The sequence below is a fragment of the Mus pahari genome, chromosome 18 (assembly GCF_900095145.1).
Source record: "Mus pahari chromosome 18, PAHARI_EIJ_v1.1, whole genome shotgun sequence".
Classification (NCBI taxonomy): domain Eukaryota; kingdom Metazoa; phylum Chordata; class Mammalia; order Rodentia; family Muridae; genus Mus; species Mus pahari.
Window position 1 is genome coordinate 18,683,048 of NC_034607.1, and position 21,995 is coordinate 18,705,042.

The 21,995-nt window shown below is 35.8% G+C and overlaps 1 protein-coding gene across 3 annotated transcripts in view; it reads right to left on the reverse strand.

Annotated features, from left to right (window-relative positions):
• Tbc1d5 (TBC1 domain family member 5) overlaps positions 1 to 21,995 on the reverse strand; it is a 429,267-nt gene that overhangs the window by 374,692 nt on the left and 32,580 nt on the right. For all 3 annotated transcript variants that reach the window (XM_021217926.2, XM_021217924.2, XM_029531230.1), the window contains one exon: positions 18,715 to 18,777. The gene's annotated coding sequence lies outside the window, so the exon portion shown is untranslated. The remainder of the gene's footprint in view (positions 1 to 18,714; positions 18,778 to 21,995) is intronic.

The following is a 21,995-nucleotide window of genomic DNA, read 5'->3' on the forward strand; positions in this document are numbered from 1 at the left end:
CTCTCTCTCTCTCTCTCTCTCTCTCTCTCTCTCTCTCTCTCTCTCTCTCTCTCTCTCCTCTCCCTGTACACTGTGTATGTGTGTTTATGTAGTGCAGAAAAATATATAATTAAAGCATCATTCACTTTTATAAAGAAGTCAAGCAACTTAAAGATTAGAATGTAAAACTAACAATCCTTCATATTACATACTTAAAATGGTTAATTACCATTTTTAAAAATATTCTTATTTTTTAAAAATATTTTAAAATATTCTTATATTTTTATTAAAAGGTCATAAGAAATGGGTAAACAACTATACAATACAACTGAAGACATTCCCTTGAAGCTATATGAAGTTTTACCTCCTCTGACACATATCAACCAAAATTTCATAGAACCATTTAACTTCATCAATATCCTCTTCATCAAAGCATAAACTTATAGTTAGATGTTACAAATAATTCAGTCACACAGCCTTTCCTCCTAATTCTGACTATCATTTCTTCATAGGAAGCAGACACTAAAGATCTGTCACATTTTAATTTAGGAACATTTACTTCCAAAGGCGAGACATGCTATAGATGACAGGATATATGTAAGTCTCCTAGTAAACATGGTATACTGAAGGACATGGTTTTGATGGTAAAGGTGCATTTCTTTTTTAAGCATTTAAATTTCAAAGTTGGATTATTTCAATTTTTTTTCCCAAGGAATTCATGGTGGTCTTATGTTGTAATGACTGTCCTAAGTATGTCTAGGCATGTGGTATTTCATTTGCTCAAAAACATACTAAATGAATCAGTGTATTTAGTACACTATTACCTTCTATCCTCAGTTCAAGTACTGAACTCTCAGACCTTCTGTTCCCAAATGACAAAATAGATGTCAGAAGATAATTTCTAGAAGTCATCTTCAATTATCAGTCTAAACCAGCTATTCTCTACATAGCAAACTCTTAGTTCCACCACTTCATTCTCATTTACCCTGCATGTGACTGAACTTCAGGCAGCTGAATCTAGGAAGACTTAAAATTAGTCAACATGGAAAACATGACACATGGAAAAACTAAAGTCTTGCTTATGTGATAAATTTCCACATATAAATCAACTCACCAAATTTATGTTGTACACTACAATTGCAGAAATATTTCCCCAAATGCTCTTTGTTTTATTTAGATACACAGACAGACAGAATAATGTTCATCAATAGTAATGGAGGCTGAGGCGAGATTGCCATGTTCGAAGCTAGCCTGCACTAACAGAGGAAGACTGTCTCTAAACAACGTGTAAAACAAGTAAAACACCTAAAGAAGCACAAATGCTCTTCTAGCAGAAGACATGCTGGAACTGAACTGCACATATTTTTCTTTTTCTTTTTTTTTTCTTTCTTTTTTATTGGACATTTTCTTTATTTACATTTCAAATGTTATCCCCTTTACTGGTCACACACCCCCACCCCCGGGAGATCCCCTATCCCATTCTCCCTCCCCCTGCTTCTATGAGGGCGTGCCATTTTAACAGTGGCACTACTTAACTGTGTGGATGAAAATAAAGCATACAACTCTTTTGGGCATAGGGAGTTAGTTTTCTTCTTATCCAAAAAGTTACTTAAAAAAAAAAAAATTTTTTTTAAGTGCAACAACCAAATCTAAAATATCAGAACCCTATCACGAAATCATAAAACCACTTATTCACTAAATAGCTGAACACTAAGCAGCTCAAAACCACCAAGACAAAGTTGGACAAGTATACTTGTAGCAACCAAGGATGGCAGATTAGAATTAGCTATAAACACAAAAGTAGCATTGACAGCAAGCAAGCCTCATAGCAGGCTCTCACTCAGTCCTCTCTAAGAGAACTGGTGAAGCCTTTGTCAGTGGAAACCATACTAGAATCTACTTTGAATAGTAGACAAACCTGATTCAATGTCTTACTTCTCTCTATGAAAGTCTATGAATTTAAAGTTCTTAAAACCAAATTAACTTCTCTAACCTTATTTATTAGATTTTGTTAGGTATATTTTCTAGACAAAAATTTGCTTTTTCTATACTAGTTCTCTCAACCAATACTAAACTCACTTAATTTGGATGAGGTCTAGCAAGTTTCTTAATACACTGTAAGTATAGCCTCTTGCTTTATATTCTACCCATCTGCTAATTTGGTTTCTTGCTTGCCTTTTTTTGCTGCAGCTGTGCACCGGGTTAACTGTTTCAATGGTTTTCCTACAATAACTCACAAATTTTTTCCTGATCAGTGTGCTGTATGATTGGTTCTTTGTTCCTAAGATAATTATTTTACATTTGTCTACACTGAACTGCATTTGCCATCTGCTGGCCCAATCACCTAAACAATCCAAATCTTTTTGAATCTGATTGCATTGTTCCTCATTATTTCCCCTAGCTCCAATTTTAGGATCATCTGCAAACTCCAAGATCTTTTCTTTAAAGCCTGGACACATTTTATCTTAATAGAGTAGGGTTTTTTAAATGACCCTTTAGATACTCCAGCTGAAATCTTCTTCCAACTTGATAAGTTTCCATAAAGCTTATCACAAGACACCTTTCAATTATAGAGTCAAAGGGTTTTCAGAAACAAAACTAAGTATGACCCATTTCATCTTTCTCTATATTGCCATGTTATTAAAATACTTGTCCCTAAATCCCTTCCAAGTATAAATTATTTAAGAAATGTAAAAGCTCTATTCCCTACTATGAGCGCTCACAATGTTTGATTTTATACTGCTTGCCCTAAGTATGGATGCCAAAACGTCTAGCCACCTCCTGTACATGTCTTTTCAAATGTTCATAGACATACTTAATACGTCATGTCAATCATTAGCAGTTGGTGTACTGATGCCCTCTGACCTTCATCCAAGCACTTACCTTGCAAACCTTCAGTTTCTTACTAAGAGAGTATTTAAGAAAATAATTTCTAGAATACATCTATTCTAGCATCCAAATTACCTATCTACAGACTAACATACTGATTCCACTATTTCTAACATTTTTCTACATCAGATTATCCAGGCCCCAGTTAACTATAAAACATCTTTTAATACACTATTTCTTTTTGCACATAGACACTTATTTAATAGATTTTCTTGGAACATTTTAACAAAATAAACCTTTGTTAATTAGGATGCAGGAGAGTGGGTCAAATTTCAGGCCTAGAAGAATTTCAGATTCTTAGAATAATAATATGAGCAATATAAAAGCCCTGTATACATAGCCCATTAAAACAAAGGGGAGGGCCTCAATGTATATGCTCTCATTTTGTGATTTCAGGTAGTAGATGCAGAAGATACTAAATCTACTTTCATTTATTCACACAACATTCAAGGGCTGTTACAAAAACAAAGATATGATGGATTACAAGATAGTGTTTGCCTTCAAACAGTTCAGAGTAAGATGTAGACAAGGAGAAACAAACCATCATTGTAGGAAAAAGGATTTATTTCCAGCTACTGGATGATAATCTTTGTGAAGGATACGCCAAACAAATATTATCTTCTAAAAACAAATTCACTAAACTAAAAAAGTATAATATTGAACAAAATCAAACAGAAAACAAAAAAACATAGAAGAGGGATTCAGGGCTGTTTAGATGTATTTTCACTTTTCAATGTTTCCATCACCAGCATGTAACATTCCTGTAGTTTTTGTTGTTGTTGTTGTTGTTGTTGTTGTTGTTTCTTTTCTTTTTGTTGTGCTAAAGACTGACCTAGAGCCTCTTACATACTGGGCATGTGCTCTACCTCCCAAGCTGAAATCCTAGCCCTGTTCTTATAAGATAAAGACTTTCCTATAAATTATTAAAGCCAAATTTTGACCAACTGAATACTGTTAGAGATATTGGGAACTTCATACTTAAAACTGAAATAGTACCACTAATTTTTATTAGTTTATGTGTTAAATAATATGTAAAAGATCAAAAGAATACAAGAATCAACAATATAGAAAGCACTTTTAAAAATCTAGATTTGAGAATTCTTTTATTATAAGGTAGGATTTGAAAACACATTTAGAAAAATTATTTTGAAAATAAAAAAAAGGATTATTACATCAGATCTTTCATACAAGTCTGGGAAAGAACTCACTAACAACTGATTAGTCTTCCCTGTTCCCACAAAAACATTTATAAAATAGCACAAAAATTTTCTACAGTAGCACACAAATTTTAAGTCAAAAAATACTAAAGCCATAAACAATCACTGAATTTATTTCAAACAGTTCTCACTCCACAAAACTTTGATCTTTATGTTAAATCCAACTAATATTACATTTGACATACTATAACTTGATAGACATTTCAATTTAAAGAATTACATTTTTCTTAATCTCCCTCATGAAGATCCATGCTGTAGACTACAATTTACTTAGCAGTAGCCTCAATTCCAAATTAAATTAAATATTTTCTGAAGTGTATAATGATCTACAGGATTATGAAAATAATAAATACATTTAAATTAGTCTGAAAATACCTCTTAAGAGCAGAAATATGAAAAGATTCAAATCAGCATCTACAGGCTACCTGCAGTGAGCAAACAATTTACCTTCAATAAACTGCAATATTTTAAAAACGAAGTATTTCATATAAAATACAGATGCTTTTAAACAATAGCAAATAGTTTTCTTCATCATTAGACTTGGTCACTCTAAATACACAAAGCTTCCATTTTCCAGTCCCTGCTGCAGATCAAGTGCCGCTGAACTAGGGTTTATTAACCCCAACACAGGGAGTAGTCAGACACTGACTGAAACCTCAGCTCTCCATTATCAAACTGCATAATCCCAGGACATTCATTTGACCTACTTAAGCTTCATTTCTTCATCATGGCGAGAGAAGATAATAATCACTTATTGTTCAAGTTTTAAAAATAAAGCAACACAACAAGTCATGGCGGTGCATACATTCAATGTCAGTGTTCCTGAGACAGAGGCTAGCAGAGTCCAAGAACAGCCTGCTCTACAAAGTGAATTCCAGGGCAGTAGCCAGGACTACAGGACTAAGGTCTTTTGTTTGTTTGTTTGTTTTGTTTTGTTTTTTAAAAAGGAGGAGGAGGAAGAGGAGGAAAAAAGGAAAAGAAGAAGGAAAAGAAGGAGGTGGTATAGGAAGAGGGGGTAGATCAAGGATGAGATAGGAGGTTGAGGGGGGAAAGGGGGAGGAGAAGGAAGAGGAGGAAGTAGAACAACAATGTCTACAGTATCACATCCATAAATGAAGTTATTACTAAACTACTTGGACTGCAATTCATAAACTTCTTAAAATAAGATTTAATATAACATCCCCCTCTACAGATTCAGGACAGTAAAAACACAAGGAAACCACAAAACCAATTCCCCATTGCCTTATCACTTAATAAGGCTCTTTGTAAAGCAGAGGAGTAACATAGATGGCAATACTGAGTTGGTGTATAAAATCAATGAACCCTTACAAATGCTCTCAACAGCACAAGGCACACTCCCCTCTTTAAAAGGCTGTTACACAGAGCACTGGCACGCAAGTTTAATAAATGTTTGATGAAGAAAAGCAAGTCAGTAAGACAAAACATGCTGCATACAGTACCACTTCCAGCATTATTGCTTCGTATATAGTCATAATACTCAACTAGCCCTTATTTTTAAACTAAAGTTAGAAATCTCTATTAAAAGCAAGTTACTAGAAACAGGCAGAAACAAACTTCAAGTTCTGGACTTGAATAAGAATGGGCTTTGACAGCAGCAGCAGAGCTCATTCTAGTCACACGGCAGGAAGACTGTCTGCTGCTCATTAATCTCACATGAGTTTCAGAGCAGGGCTGGCCCTGACCAGTTCAAACAGACCAGGAAGGCTGTGCTTTCTTACCAACAGGTGTCTGCCTCTCAGCAGCTGAGTCGGAATAAGTGCAGAAACGGAATTTTCAGATGACTACTTAGAAACCTCAGCCATAAAGCCAAAAATGGGGACAGCCTTGTCAAGCAGTAGCTGTGGCTATATGGACAAGTCATTGACATTACAAAAGAGAAAATCTGACCTTTAGCATACTAATCATTTCCTTTAAAAGGGTTTTTAATTAGTCTGAGAAAAATAAAGAAGCTCAATTCTTTAAGTATTTAATTTAAGACAAAGATAGTCTTTTCTGGCCTGCTTGTGGACGTTGTACATCGTGGTGCGCACTAGGCTCCGCACCACGATTTACAACGTCCACAAGCAGCTTAAAACGAGTACTAGTGTCCTCTCCAGCCTAAGTAAACTCCCCTGAAAACCAACTTGCCTTTGATAACGGGCTAACTAAGCTGTGGTGCAGAAGCACTGGGAGGGTGTGCAGATAGCTAGCAGGTGCTACAGTGTATCACAAAACCATGTAAAATAATCAGAATGACAACCAGCACTACCACAAGTGACATCAGTCATCACTCAGCTTCTCAGCTTCCTCGGGGCCAGAATAAATAATTTAACAACTCTCTGGCTTCCAATCATTAATTATTTCCTTTGCATACAAACCACATTATAACTCCGATCGGTTCAGTGGAATAAAACACAATAGGAATACTTTCCAAATATTGTATTATCTAGCCATACGTAAATACAAATGTCTACCAAGTGGCACAGTGCAGATGTAGTGAGGTTCGGGAGTGCTCATGTAATAAACAAAGCGAATGGGAAAAAATACAGAACTCAGCAGGAGGAAGAAAGGAAGCAGTGGATTCGTGTGCACCTGACCAAAGGGAGACTCTAAACTCATAACTGACTGTAACTGAGGGCAGGCCCGAACTCGCACAACTTTAAGATTCATTGCTGTCCTCAAAGAGAAGGAACAAAAAATTAAAACTGGTACATACGAGAAAATCTCACACAAACTAAAGTTACTATACAACATAAGAATATTTTGGAAGTATCTTAGTGGGTATTTTAAATACATTTGTGAGAAAATTACAAATTCCAGTAAATTTGAAAGAGAAAATAAGTGTAAAAGTCAAAAGAGTCCTCCCAATCTTTTAAGGCTATTAAAAGGTGTTTATAAGTAAGAAAGAGACAGAGACAGACAAACAGACAGAGAACAAAAGTCACATTCTAAATCCCGTTTTCTGTGAGCCTGCTAGTCTTGATGAGTGACCATCAGCATGTGTGATTAGAAGACAAAGGCCGCCTGGCACACACTGTATTTCAGGGTTAGGGCAGCATCTGCTTATTACATAGCATAAACATTTTCAGCTTCCTGAAGCTACTGATAGTGGAGAAAGAGCCGAAATGTGTGCATATATCTAATCTTATCTTCTAGTTTCTGTAAGAAATCCTCAATGAAAGAATAAAAACAGTAACAGTTTAATATTTGGCTGACATGCTATTATTTTTTTCAAAACTGTTCAAAAAGTATACATTTTCAATAATGATTTCATTGTTGTTACCTTATAGCACAAAATTACCTGGGAACAAAATCATACCCTTAACAAGAAGCAAATTTATGTCTTACTTATGCACAGATCAAGTGAGAAGCCAAAAGTTAGATTTCTAGCAGGCAGACAAATTGGAAAAGGGGCCACAGAGAATGTATATGGCTTTTTCTACTACCAAGAAGGGGTTCCTTTCAGGCTGACAGACCCACACTAGTCAGGTAAGTTTAAGCCTAGAACCAGACATGTTTACAACAAGCTGTGGGCCTATCAGCATCTCAAAACTGATCAACTCTAGTTTAGGGTACGAGGACTCATCCCAGCCCACAAACAGCTGAAGGATTTGTCATCTCTCTGTTTTGCAGGGAGTCTTGTTCAAAAGGCCTTGCCCTATGTGTGTGAAAGTGTTTATGTATAGTTCTTCTCCCTTAATAAAACCTATTATCTGCTGCTTCTTTCTGGGATTCTTTTCCTGCCCTTTAGTTATTTAATTGGCAGAGAAAGTGAACCTAGACAAGAACCCCGGAAGGTAACATAAGCATCGGTATTGGTCTGTTAAACCAACCAATAGCAACCAGGGGTTAGTCTCCCCCAGACTAAAATAAAGCAAAACCATAAGTATCAGACACAATGTATTTTAAACACATCTTTCTTAAAATATTTTAAAATAAAGATTTTATATAAAGAGACAGGAATTTTACTAACAGTTAACTCTTGCTATAATAAAATATCAGGACCAAAGCAACTTAAACAGGAGTCTATGTGGTCTTTACAGTTCTAAAGGGTTAGAGTTCCAAAACTGCAGAACAGAGGCAAAAGGCAGGCATGGTGACTAGAGAAGGATGCTAAGAGCTCACGTTGTGAACAGTAAGGTGAAAGCAGGAGAGCAAACTAGAAATGACAAGAGTCTTTAAATTCGCAGTGCCCACCTCCAAGGGTCTACATGTTCCAACATGCACCTAACGTACGTCAACAAACAGTACCACCAACTGTGAAACAAGTGTTCAAACATGTAAGTGTTCAAACATGTAAGCTTTGGAAAGATAATCTCATTCAAATACCACGTTGACCTTTATGCTCAAAATATGGAGCCTTGCAGATACCCCACAAATATTTGTGCAGACATCTATATCTAAAGGATTCTAGGGGCTCAACATCAGTTAAAAGAATAAATGCAAAAATATTATCGCAGAATGAAATATTACAGAACAGTGAAAAACGGTTTTAAAAGTGGTTCCAACATTTGCTGTAAGAAAAAAATATTAGGAACCCAACTCCCAAATCCACAACTCTAACAATTTGAACAGATCTATTACTTCATTAGCATATTCGTTTCAATTTTCTTCATACAAATATCAAACATCTATTTATTTAAGAAAACAAGCAAACCCACAAGTAAGATTTTAGATATATAATGAAACATTTAAAAAATCCAACACCAGAAGGATATTGAACTTTCTGCAACTATCTGAATTTGACTACCCCATTTCTTTATCTAATTAATGTATATTTTTGAGAATTCTTTATACAAGTACTATCATTTCCACCTCTCCCTATAACCTACCCCCAATCCTGATTCTTTACCGGCCATGGCAAATAGCATCTATAGCTAAATATAAGTAAGATGCTTTCCAGTAAACATTACATCTCCATACAAGAATTTCAAAATACTTTTTGTCACCATGAAGAAAATAACAGAACCACTGATAATTGTCACAAAAACTAGCACAAAGTAGCAGCTATCTGATTTAAAATTTTACTAACTTATTCTCTTAAAAGAAAAAAAAAAAAGTACATCCAACTTACACTGACCTTTTCCATCACAAGTGTGCTGTGCAGTACTGTGATTTATCTCCTAAGTATGCTAGAGTATGCTTGAATTCTATCAGCTCTAACTGGCATGAACTTAAAACAATGAAGTAATAACACATGATAAGCAACATTGCTTTAGGGACATTTTAAAGTTTATACAGTACAATAATTACACTAAAATAAGTCCTTTGGTCTCTCATGAAGGTTTCTGTATACCCTGAGCTCAGTGCGACTGAATAGAGGCACTGGGGTACAGAGTTTAAAAAACAAGATGGGGAACTTGAAATACGAAATGACATAGAGGGCATGAAAAAAAAAGGATTTGTTATACTCAAAAAAAATAACTTTACTAAAGTCTTTAATGAAGGACACGGGAATCAAGAAAGAGTACAATTAGCCCAATTTTTAAAATTACTATATATACCTAATGATATCTTGAGAAATACTAATATTAAATTCGAATCAAAATATATGGTGGCAGAAAAAGGAATCCTTAAAATTGCTTCAGTTATACAAATATCATTGCAAGGAAAAAAGAAAGAAAAAACCCAAAAACAAATAACAAACAACAAAAAACTTCAATACCTTTATAACACTATTAAGTAAATCAATTATCATTATATAATACATAAATAGGATAAGATGCAGCTTGAAACATGGAAGCTGTCTTATTTTCTTTGCTATTGCTGTGATAGGGTACCATGACCAGGGCAATTGCAGACTTGTAGTTTCAGAGGTTGGCATTCGTGACCACTGTGATAGAGACCATGGCAGCAGGCAGGCAGCCAGGCAAGAGAGCACTGAACAGTAGCTGAGAGCTTCCATCCTAGTCTACAAGCATGAAGCAGACAGGGCTAAATGGCTAGGTGGAAGTAGCATGACGTTTGAAACCTCAAAGTCCAGTAACACACCTCCTCCTACAAGGCTACACTTCCTAATTCTTCCCAATGGTTCTACCAACTGGGGACTAAGTGTTCAAACATGAGCCTACAGGGCCATTTTTATTCAAACCATCACAGTAGCTTACTTCATTTGGGCCTTCCAACAATAATTTATCAGTAACAACCTCAAGACACTTCATATTCTACTGAACTTTTTACCTTGAGGAACAAGGCATATGGTATACCATTTACCTTCCATTATTTCTATAAACAGCTTAAATTAAAAGAAGTATTTTTCCTCCTATTTCATTTAAATCAATACAAATTAACAAAATTGTTAAAGTAAACCTCCAAAAAGAGGGAACAAGTTCTTCAATGGTATCATGGGGCTCTTTATGGAGAGATGCAAATAAACATTTATTTACCTCCAAGGGGAACAAACTACAGATCAAAAGCCAAGAACAGCTTGGTGAACCAATGTTTACTGAGGTTACTTACAAAAGCACAGATAATTCAAAAGTAGTTACACCACCAGAAAGTCCCCTAAGATCAAAGTCACCAGATCAACTGCATCATAAAAGACTAATGAAAAGCTGCACCACTGAAGAGCCCCCCAGATAATATGAGCATCTACACCACAAAGAGGCCCTACAACAGACAACTGCTTACATCTTACATAACCTGAAAAGGGGATCCTCCTAAAGATCCTCTGACGATCTAGGAATCAAGAACCTAGTTTGCCCTCTATAGGAAATATTAATAGATTTCATCTGAAGGATCTTTTGAAGGTGATCACAGCTGGTCTGATTTAAGACAGCAATGGTTATGTCCAACCTAGAGGAAACAACTACACAGGAAATTGTAATATCTCAACTCAAGTAGATGACAAGTATCTTTTAAGACAATATACTGTAAAACTCAGATATTTTCCTTAAGTCTGAAAACATGCTAAGTCTTCATACAATTAAAATATGCTATGTTATTATAAGCAATGACTGGAGCACTGTGCTAATGTAAGATTATCTTCACTCTTTTCCTCTTTCTAGAATTTTGCTCTATTGACTCTAACTCATAATACCACCTACTAGATTTCTTACCTGATTTTGTCAATATTCTATAGTTTATATAATACATCAAAAAGTGTTGTTAATCTTAATTCAATTTTCTATGCTTTAACTATATTTTTAAATCTATCACATACTAACAGAAATAGAAATAAGATAAAAAAAAATCATTGAACCTTTATAACTAAAGATACTTCTGCTATCTCTTATCTACCTCATTTCTCTATTTTATGTTCTTCACTTAAACATTATTATTTTATATAAACTTTAATAAAATATTCCTGTTCTTCCTTTAAAAAGCAATAAAATTATAATATAGTATAAAAGGTACTCCAAAAAATATGTTGAAAGCATGAGGAGTTATGTGCTTGTCAACTTTACAGAAGCAGCTTTGTCACTGAGACAGGATAGTCAAGATCAGAGTGTAAATACTTGGCATATTGGTTACCAGGGCTACTTTCAACTCTGTTGCTGTCACTGACCTCTCCACTATCTGCCCATTCCACTATGATGGCACCCGTGAAAAGCTGCATGGAACAGTCAAGATTGAGAATAGGAAACCTATCATAAATTAGAAGGCTATCTCCACTTGAGGAGCAAGATCCCACTGACATCAAGGCTGGCAAGGATACTGGCATCAAGAAAGCGGTAAACTAGACATCAGAGGACACCCTTCAGGGCATCCTGACTTATACTAAGGACCAGGCTGTCTCCTCTGACTTTCACAGCAATATCCCTCTTCTACTTTTGATGCTGCAGCTTCTATTGCTATCACTGGCCATTTGCTAAGTTCGTTTTCTGGTACGACAACAAATCTGCCTACAGAAACAGATGGCAAACCTCAAGGTCCACATGGCCTTCAACGAGTAAGAAGCCCTTGCTTATCCAATCCAGCAAGAACATTAGAGGATGAGAGAAGCCCTCAGTGCTGGCAAGTTTTTCCAGCATTCAACCCCAACACACAAAGCATTTCACTTCACTGTTTCCATCCCAAACCCTCAGAAAAAGAAGGAACACTTAGCAACCCCTGCTCTCTCTGAAATACAAACAAAATTTACTGTACCTAAACAGAAAGAAAGGGGAAAAAAAGAATGCATGGTAAGATTGCAGAAAACCCAGAAAGAAAAAAAAAAACTTTAAAGAGCTGTACTTTGCAAGACAGGTGGCAGGAAAAACTGTGATATAACAACTGTAGCTCTGGTCAGCCAGAGGGGGCTCTCAAATCCTATTAAAATGATAGATAATAATTTATTTCACACACATACACATACAAAAAAAAGTGGAAGCAGTCAGAAAAGGAAGGAAGGAGAGAAGGAAGAGAGGAAGGGAAGGAGGGAGGGAGGAAGGGAAGGAGGGAGGGAGGAAGGCAGGCAGACAGGCAGGCAATTTTTAGAAATTAGACATTTTGTTAAGAAAGTTAATTTGTAACAAGTATGTCAAGGGCAATGAGAAGCAAACATTCTACCTATCTGGGGCAAAACTACAACTGCAAATGTACAACTCCTATCACCCTCCTGCTGGTCTCTCTACCTAGGAGAGCTAGAGGGAAAAGAAAAGAGCAAGAAAGGCTGTGATAATATCCCCAAACCAAACACCTTGCTTTCAAAATGAAAATGACTGCTAAACACAGAGTATAAATAATAACTTACTATTTCAGTGACACAGATTCCAAAAATTCTAGAATGATAAAAATAAATAATATGTATTAAGACAAGGTGACAAAATTTCTCAATGTTGAGAATGACTGCTGAGGAACAAGGAAGGAAGGAAGGAAGGAAGGAAGGAAGGAAGGAAGGAAGGAAGGAAGGAAGGAAGGAAGGAAGGAAGGAAGGAAGGAAGGAAGGAAGGAAGGAAGGAAGGAAGGAAGGAAGGAAGGAAGGAAGGAAGGAAGGAAGACAGTATTGCACTAAGATGTTTATAAAGGGGAGAGGGAAATGCTCAGTTCGGTAATTTGCATTCCACACAAAAATGATGACTGTGTGGGGCAGTCTTTATGTAAACTTGGCACAAGCTAGAGTCATTTGGGAAGAGGGGACCTCAACTGTGATCAAGCCTGTGAGACATTTTCTAGACTGATGACGGATGAAGATGAGCCCAGCTGACCTGAGCTCACCCAACCCCGGAGAATCACCTAGGTTCTGGATGCTATAAGAAAGCAGGCTGAGCAAACCATGGGAAGCAAGGCAGTATTCAGCTCACTTCCTTGGCCTCTGCATCACTCTAGTTCCCTGCCTTCTTTGATTTCTTGCCTTGACTTACTTCACTGATAGAATAGGATATGGAAGTGTGCATTGGTCTCATTAATACTCCAACTTCTATGTAGACAGTCAATTTAAAGACTATGGGATCTAGTAAGTTATACAACATATCTGTAAGCATACCATACTAATGGAATTTAATTTGCATAGTCTTATTCCTGACTTTCTTGTTCCTACAATGGTTCAGTTTTACTGTTTCTAAGTGCAACATAAATACTAATACAGTAATCCTAAAAAATGCATTTGGGAATAATATTTTTTTATTATTAAAGACTCATATATTTGTAATAAGTGCCCTAAGAAATCCCAGAACATAACACCCCCTCTCTTTTTAATTTTACAAACTATAAATTTAATAAAGTTTTGTTTAAGAAGTCCAGAAGTCACATAAACAGTAACAGCAAACTGACAGCTACGTAGAGAAAATCTAGTTCCAACACAAGAAAATCTTAGTTCTCCTAAAGCATCAGTGCAGAAGGCTGGGTATCATGGTATATGCCTTGTATCCCAGCACTAGAGAGGCAGGAGCAAGGCGTCTGAGTTCAAGGCCAGCCTAGGCTACATAGGTCAGCCAGAGCTATACAGTGTTGACTTTGTTTCAAACAAAACAAAACATCACTGCAGAGACTCAAATTACTTCTTCACATATTAACCACAAAATAAATGGGATAGTAAGGAAATCTGTTTAACAAGTTCTCTGGCCATACATTTACTTGTCATAATTATAAAGGATCCAAGACATAAGCCATATTATCATAATTAGAAAGACTCTCTTATTGCATGCAATGTTCCATTAGGTGACAAAACTGACGGAGAGTGTAGTAGCACCTCTTTCACTTGATACTAGGTTTAAATAAACCTTTCTAAAGAAAATTCATGTGATATCATACACACGAAAGAATGAGAATCATTGCTAAAGAATTATTCACCAACCAGGCAGCATACACCAGCTGATATGAGGCTCCCAACACATACAGCAGAGGACTGCTGGTTCTGGGTTCAGTCAGAGAAGATACACTTAACCCTCAAGAGACTGGAGGCCTCAGGGAATTAGAGGTCTGGTGGGGTGTGTGGGGCGGGGGATATCCTCATGGGGACATGGGGATGGGAAGGAGGTAAGGGATGTGGAACAGTTGGAGGGTGGACCAGGAAGGGAATAAAATCTGGAGTGAAATAAATAAATAAATAAATAAATAAATAAATAAATAAATAAATAACTTAAGAAAGAATTGTTCAATGTTTGTGGTCTACAAGCATACCTCTATAGTTACCTATAGTTAAAAATACCAAGTCAATTATAATCTAAACAGAAACTAGAAATTAAGTTTTTAGATTCTAACTGAAGACATAAAAATGTGAGTTGACTCAAGATAAAAAGAAAAAAAGACTATACCTGGGTTGGGGAAGGGAAGGGGAGAAAATTTAAGCTACACTCTCAGAGATTTCTATTTTTTTCACACAACACTACTCAGAAAATAGTATTGAAAACTGTTTTGGCAAAACTGCCAACTTTATCAACATATGTGACACATAGTGCAGCTGTTAAAGAAAAAATAATATGATCACTGGATCATTCAACAAAATTGTAAATTCTGAAGGTTTAAACAAATTAGCTTTCAGTACAATGTAAAATATACTATCAATTACCATACTTAGTAGGTAAAAAGAACTCAAAAGTATGGCAGTACTTCATGAAAGAAAAACTAAGCACTCAGCCCTAATTGGGATGTCTTTATGAAACCCATCCCTTCAAGGCTCAGGGATCTATGTGAAAGAGAAGGCAGAAAGAGTGTACAAGCCAGAAGTGGTAGATGATTCCAAGAAAACAGCATCTTCCAGACAACACAGGACTAATGGACACATAGGCTCAAAGGCTGTGACAACACACACAAGATCTGCACAGATTCAAAGGCGACAAGTGGACACAAAGTTCCACCTCTAACCAAAAGGCTATTTGTAATTAATATGAGGTCAGAGTGGGAAAATGAGTCTCCTCCATGGAGTGTCGCTCAGTATATCAACCACACTCCGGAGCAGGCCTCATGCTAAGTAAGGAGCAGCTGACCAATACAAAATGAATTCCATGTTTTTATGTATACTTTTCTATTAAGTTTAGTGGGATTTATTTTGTGTTTTGTTGCATTTTCTTGGTTGTTTTGTTTTGACAGATAAAACATGAAGTTAGGTGGGGATCTAAGATCTGAGAAGACTAAAGAAAAGGGAAAAACTATGACCAAAATATTCATATGTAAAGAATTAGAAATTAAAAAAGAGTAAATGTAAACTTGGCTATAACAAAGTATTACATCACTTCATATTAATCAGGCATAATTTAACAAGCAAAAGAAAAAGTTGAGAAGGTCCTGCTCAACAGACAATATACAGGCTATCAGAACCTATAATAGAAAATGGTTTTATTTATATAAGACAAGTTTAAAATCAGGCTCATAATAAAATTTAGTTTTATCTATACAAGAAAACAAGTTTATTGTATGTCAAGTGAAAGTCCTGCTTGACAGACATTAAAAGAACCCAGGAAGATTCCACTACACAACCTTCTTTCTTGACAAGTAACAGTTTCAAAACTGTCCTACCATAAGGAGACAATTATAGCCATCATAGCAATGGTAATATTTCACATCACTAATGAAACTATGGATGATTTTTGTGATACGACATTATTTGAATAAATATTTAGGATCCAGGAAGGAGAGCTCCCTGTTTTCAAGTAGCAAATAAAAGTTGGAGAAAAATTTTCACAGCAGCCTCATACAAACTGACACCTTATCTTACTCTCTGGGACTCCCAAGAGTCTTTTAGATAATTGTATGAGCTTAAAAAGACATATTAGAGCAGGTATGGTAGTGTATGTCTTTGATACCAGCACTTCAAGGGTAGAGAGAAAATCATAACAAGTTCCAGGCTAGCCTGAGCTAGAAAATGGGACCCTGTCTCAAATATAAGTAGATGTGTTAGAAGCTAAAATGATTACTTTGTCCTATTTATAAGCATGTTAAAACATCTGTGTATTAAACACTATATTAAGGTTTGATTTAATAGTTTGTGGTCATGTATGTGAAACCTAAGCATCAGACATTCTTTTAAAATTATGCATCTAGTCCTAAAAATATTGTTCCTATGAACAAGTCATATTTGAACAAACAGAGCCTTGGGAATGGCCTTGAGTTTAACTGTCAAAGATCTGATCTTAGAACTGATTGTCTACCAAATACACAAGATCTCAGAGATACAAGTATGCAGTTTTGTCCAACTATACAAATTGTAAAATACCACTTAGAAAAGCCCAAGTGGTTCAAGTATTTATCTGCTATTTGAGAAATGTAAGTCTAACAGAAACTGAATATACTGAGCTAGCTAAACCTGTAAGAGACTGGTAAGCTAATAATCCTCTAACCTGTAGAGAAATCTCTGGTTAAATACTATCTACAAATAGAAAACTGTAACCAGATAGAAAGGCCCCTTGATCAAACCAAATGATTCCTCATCCCAGTGCCGTCCACTTACTTTCAGTTATATGACAATGAGCAAGTTACTTAACATTTCCAACTCTATTCCTCATCCTCAAAATAAAAGATTACAATCAGCGTGGCTACCTCATTGGGAAAGTCAAGAAATCCAAGTTAATACATAAACACTGTGCAGCATATGTAATAACTGACTAATTCTACCTATAATAGGCTATACTAATCTCTTTTCAAACACAAGCTCTCAAAATCATCTTACTGCCAAAAGGAATTCCAGATGCCTGTGCTTGACTAATGGTACATACATGTGTAATATCAAAGGAATGCCCACTTGTATAATTCAGTTAGTATTCTATCAATAGCTGTGAATAATAGTGTACCCTCAGTAGACTATCATGACTGATAATATATACTTTATTCAGCAGTAGAGAAAGCAAATTTTTTTCTTCAAAGGACCACACAAATATACTCAAGAATATTTCAAAACAGAATTTCATATCTAACAGTGTATCAAGATTTTTATCTCTAGAGTACAAAAGTCACTTCTAATCTATGTTACATAAATCACTGTAGAACATTTTTCATGACAAGATTAGAAGATATTACTGGAACATTTTAATTAAATATTAACATATTCAATACTTCAAAATAGGAAGTTTGGATGTATGTGCATATTGACAGTTCTGTAACAGAATTTCTCTATAGAAGTCATAGCATCTCAACTTGAGGTATACAATGCAGCTACTATCCCAAGTGTTGAAACTGTAAAGCACATAGTCATTAAGTGTAAGGATGGGAAATGAAGACCACGCTGCACACATCGCATGCCTTTGTTCAAGTGACTGTCTATTTAGAAGTTACTCAAGCAAAGCCCTGCTGCTTTCCAAATGCCCACATAATAAGACTTTAAACAAAAAAAGAATCCAAATCTAAGTTGCAATTCAATTCCATAAACTTTCCTAAAAGCATTCTGGTGGTAAAACAGACTTGCCACTATAATCAAATAACTCCACCATTTATTCTAAAACAATATGCAGACCTGCCTTTAGAGGGACATAAAATAATGTGGAGTTAGGTTTAACAAGTTTCATTTTTGTTTACACATAAAAAACACTGTATCATTAATCAGCAAACAACTCACAATGACCACATACACAATACCCTGACACTTTATCACATTCTAGTAATCCTAAAAGGGTAAATGTAATGCTTTACAGAAAAGCATAGCTAAAATCTTACCACTGTCATAAATTACCCACAAACTCAAAATAAAAGAAGTCTATGGCACTGAAATGAATATACTCTCTGCCTTAGAGCTAATACTTTAATTTTTAAGAACCACAAAGAAAAAGATCAAAACTAGTCAGTAACAATGCAGCGTCTAAAAGCAATAAACTCAAAATTAAGTTATAAATAATTTAAAGCATGTCATGAAGATATATTAATAATTCATCAGATAAATAATTTACTAAATAATCAAATAAATAAATAATGAAATACATAAATAAATCAGCAAATAAATAATTCTGTAAAATAACCTAAACAATAAGCCACCCAAACAAATCACAACCTATAAAATTACAATGATTTTCTGGATCCTGATAGTTTTAAATAAGCAAATGTATATAGGATAGATCAATCCTTGTTAGAATTAGAAATATTTGTCAATGCTATTGGAAAAATCCTCATCTTAATATATAAAACACATTTTCAATTTTTAAAAGCAACACAGAATTAGTTCTTATAAATTATTAAGATGATTATAATGTCCACCTCCATATTTTGAATATATCTTGAATATATTTTCTCCAAAACAAAAAGACACGGATATTCTTAAACTTCTTTTCAAAAATATACTTACAGTATGACAGTACTTCAGCCTTTCTGACGGTTTTCCTATCTTCACCACGTCATTAGAAATTTTCTGCAGTGGGACAATAGCAAGCACAACCTTAGTTAATACGGACAACATTTCATTCACATGTAAGCCATATTTTATGAGTACAGAAAATAATGGACGTAAGTCACATTAGTCACAAACTATGTCAAGTTCTAGAAATTCAGCCTCAGCATTAAGCTTTTTCTACTGAAGCTGGCATATAAGCTGTAACAAGTCGCATGATTTCAGATATGAAAACAAAACATGACAAAGTAACTGGCTGACGTATGAATTTAAGAACGCTTATGTGTACTTAAATTTGAAAACCTCAAAATATTGGAAAGAATACAATGAGATCATTTAACTGTTACAATCAGAATTAAGTCACTCTCTAACTAGCATACCATAGGGGTCAAACTATAAGACATAAATTAGTCCTCATTGAACATTTATCTAGTTTTTCATGTGTTCCATAAAATACAGAAAGCTTGAAACAGTCCTGATTTGTCCATAAACTTTCAGGATTTTGTTAGCTTTTTGTTCTTCACTTACTTAACTCTGAAGTTATAAACATTTTTAAAAACAATACTAAGCAGTAAAGTAGTCATAAAAATGGTTTTATCAGCTATCAATTTTTTCAAAAATACAAAAACATTCTGCCATACAATATACAACCTTTAATGTTTTATAGTTTGCCTTAAAGTTATCAACTGTTTCCTGAAACCCTATTTACTACTATTAAAATTACTTGAGGTGCTGAAGAAATGCTTCAGTGGTTAAGTGGGGACACAGCTTTTCAGGAACATGAGAGTTCCATTCTCAACAGACAGACAGACAGACAGACAGACAGACACACACACACACACACACACACACACACACACACACACCACCCATACAACTCCAACTCCAGGGTAATCAATCCAATGCCTTTTTAGACAGCTGCATCCAATAGGAACATACTACCACACAGAATTAAAAATAATAATAAAAAAATCGTAAAAACACCTGTGATGGCTATTCTTGCTTGTCAACTTGACTATAATGAAATGCTCTGAAGTGGGAAGACCCACTTTTAATACAGATCTTTTGAGGTGGGAGATCCACCTAACCTGCTGACAGCCTATAGAAAGGACATGGAAGAAGGAAGCTTGCTGCCTTTGTCTGTCTGTCCATTCCTACACTGGCATTAAAGCTTACTCCTTCAGGACTCTGGCAATACACTGAAGAACAGATGAGACATCTAGCCTGGTGTACTATATTTTTGGATCTTGGGAGGGAAGGAGGGAGGGAGAGAGAAAGGGAGAGGGAGGGAGGGAGGGAGGGAGGGAGGGAGGGAGAGAGAGAGAGAGAGAGAGAGAGAGAGAGAGAGAGAGAGAGAGAGAGAGAGAGAGAGAATTTTCTGTAAGTTTTGCTAGAAAAGCCTGACTAATGTGAACTTCTTGTTTTATTTTGCTTTGTTCTGGCACTGTTTTCATATTAGTTGTGATAGTTTAACAATGGCCCCTAAGGCTCATGTATTTGCATGCTTAGTCCCAAATTGGTGAAGTGATTGGGACAGATTAGGGGGTGTGGCCATGTTGAAGAGGTGGGCTTTCTTTCTTATGAATGGGCTTGAGGTTTCAAAAGCCTACAGCAGGCCCAGTCTTTCTCTGATTGATGCCTGTGGGCCAAGATGTAAAGCTCAGCTACTGCTTCAGTACCATGCCTATCTGCCCTAATAAACTAACCTTCAAAAAAGCTTCCAATTAAATGCTTCATTAGCTGAGTTGTCTTGTGCTGGTTAGACTTTGCCTCCTGACCTCCTGTGGCAATCTGGACAGGCAGATCTTGAGAGCAGCCAGTTGTGGAAGAGACCTCAAGCAGTGGTAACACATTTAATGGGGGGGACAAAGTTCACTTAAACCTTTGGAGGCTGGGTAGGGGCTTTCTGGAAAGTGTACATTATTGGCCAGGCCAGGGCACAGGAGATATCTCATTTGCATACAGGGGGATTCCAGCAACTGCCCTACATGACCTTATAAGGGAAGAGAAAATTTAACCTGGCTACTATGGTAAGTAATGTCCTGGGCAGGGCTGGGGACACGGGAGGGGAAGAGTTACCCCACTCTTAGGGTTCCCTGATCCTGTAGCCTTGGTCAAAATGTCTATTCATAGCAAGAGAATAAGCAAGACACTAGTCACTAGTCTTTTGTTTGTTTTCATTTTCAATTTTGTGGGGGATTTTATTATGCTTTCTGTTTTGTGTTTTTGTTTGTTTGTTTGTTTTAAAGAAAGAGAATAAAAAACACTGGGATAAGTAGGGAGATGGGAGCATGGGGTAAACATTAAAGAAGGAAAGACATTCAAGTATATATATTTATATAGTAAATTATTTTCAATAAGAATGATGTTAGTCACAGGGCGTAAAGACGCAAACCTTTATTCCTAGTACTCAGGGTGCAGAGGCAAGCATAGCTCTATGAGTTTGGGGCCAGCCTCCTCTATAAAGCAAGGACAGGAGAGCCGGGGATCTCTTACACAGAGAAACCCTGTCTCAGGAGGCAAAAAAATATAACATTATAAACAAAAACAAACAAACAAACAAACAAACAAAAACCCCACAAAAGTCATGTATACCAAGTTTTATACACCTAGGGGTACTGGTTTCTAGCTGAATTTGAAAACCAGATACAACACTCATATTATGATACATATTCAAAAGTTATTGGCAAATTATGTTTTACATTACTATTTGGGTAGCAATAAACTATAGTGTCCACATAAGCAAAACACAAATACAGAAAATTTCGAAACAATAAGAAAACTCAAAAGCTATCTTTCATTCTTAAGGGAATGCCCCTATGATGGTGAAAATGAATTTATATTCTGATGTACAAGGCTCAGAAGAGAATCTATCAAAAGTCAAGAACTATATGAAGTTGCGATTTTAAAATATTATATTCTAACATAAAATAATTTCTAAAGAAATCATAAATATCTCCTTGCTATTACCCCTGTACAGTCATACCTACTAGTCACTTCCTCTATGTGTCCCTAATCTCTACTAATCATTAATTCATGTTTAAAAAAGAAAAAAGAAAAAACCCATACAGAATACACAAGATACAGTTCACAGAATTCAAAAGGCTCAACAAGCAGAAGCCCAAGTGATGATACCTTAGTCCTACATGGGAGAGAGAAAGCAATCACAAGTGCGGAGGGAGGGGGGAGGGAGGGGGAAGGGAAGGTGGACAGGTGTGGGAGGGTTGGGGGTGGACCAG